We start from the raw sequence: 2,500 nt of genomic DNA, 5'->3' as shown, positions 1-2,500 counted from the left end.
GGCAGCGGGTGTCGGGCGGTGGCGGCGCGGGGCGCCATCGAGGGGTGGGGAGCTACTCCCGCCGATCCCCTGCGGTGGCGTGTCCGTCGCGACCGGCCGCGCTCGCCGTCGTCGGCGTCCCGCCGCGCTTGCCCGCGCGCGGGGGCCACCCGTGCCGGGCCGGGGAAGGGGCGCCCTGCCCCCCCCTCTCTGCGGCCCGGTCTCGGCGGAGAGGCCGCGGCGCGCGATCGGCCGCGGGGGGCCGACCCCGCTGGCCTCTGCGATGCGGGGCGACGCCGGCAGAGGGCGCGCGCTCTCTGCCTTACCTACCTCAGCTGCGGGGTTGCGGCCGCCGGGGCCCGCCGCGCTCTCTCGCTCTTTCTCCTTAGCCGCCGCCGCGGGCTCGCGGGCGGCGCCGCGTCAGGCGCGACCGCGCGCCTCTCGCCTCGACGGCCTTGTCGCCTCGAACCGCACCGCGGCGGCGCCGGCCGCCGGCCACCCCTGACTCGGAGCGCTGTCCCCGCCCGTTGGGGCGCAGCGCTCGGCCGGCTCCTCCATCGCCGGAGGTCCGGCGGGCGCGGGCGACCCCGTGCCGAGCGGCGGCGTCGCCGCTCGGCGAGTGTCCCCGCCCCCCCCGGGGGGGGGGGACGGTCGGCCGCGAGGCGCCCGCCTTCACCGGCGGCCGTCCCGGCCCGGGCCCCGCCCGTCCGCTTCCCCGTCGCCCTTCCCGGCCGCGTGTGGGCCAAAAAAAAGGGGAGGCGTGCGGGGCGGCCGCGGGGGCGCTTCCCCGTCCGGTCCCCGAGTGGAAACGAGGGGAGCGGGCGGTGCCCCCCGGCTCAGCCGCCGTACGCCTGCCCGCTGGGCGCGTGCTCGCGGAAGGGCAGCTCGGCGGTGCGAAGCGGCGGCGGTCCCGGGAGTGCGGCCGCGGGTGGCGGAGGGGTTTTGCCGAGCGGCAGACCTCGGGCGCTCCGCGATGCCGGCTCGGGTCTCGGCGGCGTCCCGCCTCCGGCGCCGGTGGCGGAGCGCGGCCCGCCGGGCGTTCGCCTTCCGGCGGGCAAGCGGTCCCGCGCCAGGGGTTGCGCCGGCGGAACGGTCCCGCCGCCGCGTGGCGTTTCGGGCGACGTTCAGGGGCCGCTGGCGGGAGAGCCGGCCCCCGCGTTTTGGCGCGGCGGCGTTCCGCGAGTCGGCGGAGCGGTGAAAAGGAGAAGCCAGGGAGTGAGCCGGGAGCGGCGGGGGCCGGCGGTCGCGCCCCCGGCCCGCGAACGCGTAGTCGTCCCGTGATCGAGAGGCCGGGCGGGCCACCGTGCCCCCCGCGGTCCGGCGCGTTGCCGCACAAGCCCCTCCGCGCGGAGGTCGGGCCGAGCCCGGGCGCCTGGGCCGCCTCCGAAGGACGGCACGCGAGGCGGCGTCTCCCCTCGCGGGGGGAGGCGGTCGGGGGCGCGGGCCCCTCCGCCTTTCTTTGGCCGACCTTCGGAGCGTTGCGCGGGGTTTCTCTTTTTTGCCCCGCGCTTTCTCCTCCTCCTCCTCCGTTTGTGTGTGCTCGTACGGTCGAAGCGGGGCGCGCGGGGGCGCGCGCGTCCCTGCAGAAACAGAAAAGGGGCCGCTTCACGCGAGCGGTCCCGAAAGCCAGACAACTCTTAGCGGTGGATCACTCGGCTCGTGCGTCGATGAAGAACGCAGCTAGCTGCGAGAATTAATGTGAATTGCAGGACACATTGATCATCGACACTTCGAACGCACTTGCGGCCCCGGGTTCCTCCCGGGGCTACGCCTGTCTGAGCGTCGCTTGACGATCAATCGCCGTCCGGGGGGGCCACCCCGGCGGCGCGGCTGGGGTTGCCTCGCAGGCCCGTTGCCCGCGGTCGACGTCGACGTCGTCGTCGTCGTCGCCGCGCAGGGCCTTCGTCCCCCTAAATGCAGACTCGGGGAGCGCTCCGTAGCTCCCCGCTCCCGGAACGAGCCGCTGGGGCGGAGCTCGTCCTTGCCGGGGCCGTGCCGCGGTGCGGTGGCGGTGGCCGGGGAGAGCGAGAGTCGGCGTCGAAGACGCCGCCGTGGGCCGTGCGAGAGAGACGAGAGAGCGAGAGGGCCGAGAGGGAGGCGAGGCGCGGGCCTCGCCCCCGGGCTCTCCCCCCCGTGCGGGCGGCTGTCTGCGGGTGGGTACCGCGGGGGTACCGTGCCGTGCTGCCGCGCGCGCGCGAGGCCGAGAGCGCCGGGGACGGGGGTGCGACCCCCTCCTCCTTCCCGCGAAGCCCTCCCCTCCTCTCTCTGTCGCCGTCGCGTTTCTCTCTCTCCCCGCTTGAGGTCGCCGCTTTTCCCGCCCGGCTGGCCGGTTCCCCCCCGTCAGGGCCGTCTCTGCCGCTCTCCTCTTCGGTTCTCGTCTCCGGGATGGGAGTCTCCGTTTCCCTCGTTCCCCCCCCCCCCGTGTGTCTCCTCGCCTTTTCTCTGCCGCCCACCCCCCCCACCCCCCGGCGCGCGGGCGCCGGGCGGGGCACGGGGGAAAGGGAGAAGAGAGAAGGTCGCG

At 76.6% G+C, this 2,500-nt stretch overlaps 1 non-coding gene across 1 annotated transcript; it reads left to right on the top strand.

The window, feature by feature from the left end:
* Positions 1–1,611: 1,611 nt before the first annotated feature.
* Positions 1,612–1,764, top strand: LOC148218736 (5.8S ribosomal RNA). The gene has a single exon (XR_015800218.1). It is a non-coding gene; the product is annotated as a 5.8S ribosomal RNA (ribosomal RNA).
* The last annotated feature ends 736 nt before the right edge of the window (positions 1,765–2,500 follow it).

The sequence above is a fragment of the Sturnus vulgaris genome, unplaced genomic scaffold (assembly GCF_052056855.1).
Source record: "Sturnus vulgaris isolate bStuVul1 unplaced genomic scaffold, bStuVul1.hap1 Scaffold_164, whole genome shotgun sequence".
Taxonomy (NCBI): domain Eukaryota; kingdom Metazoa; phylum Chordata; class Aves; order Passeriformes; family Sturnidae; genus Sturnus; species Sturnus vulgaris.
Note: the sequence above shows the minus strand (reverse complement) of the source record. Positions and strands in the feature narration are given on the sequence as shown.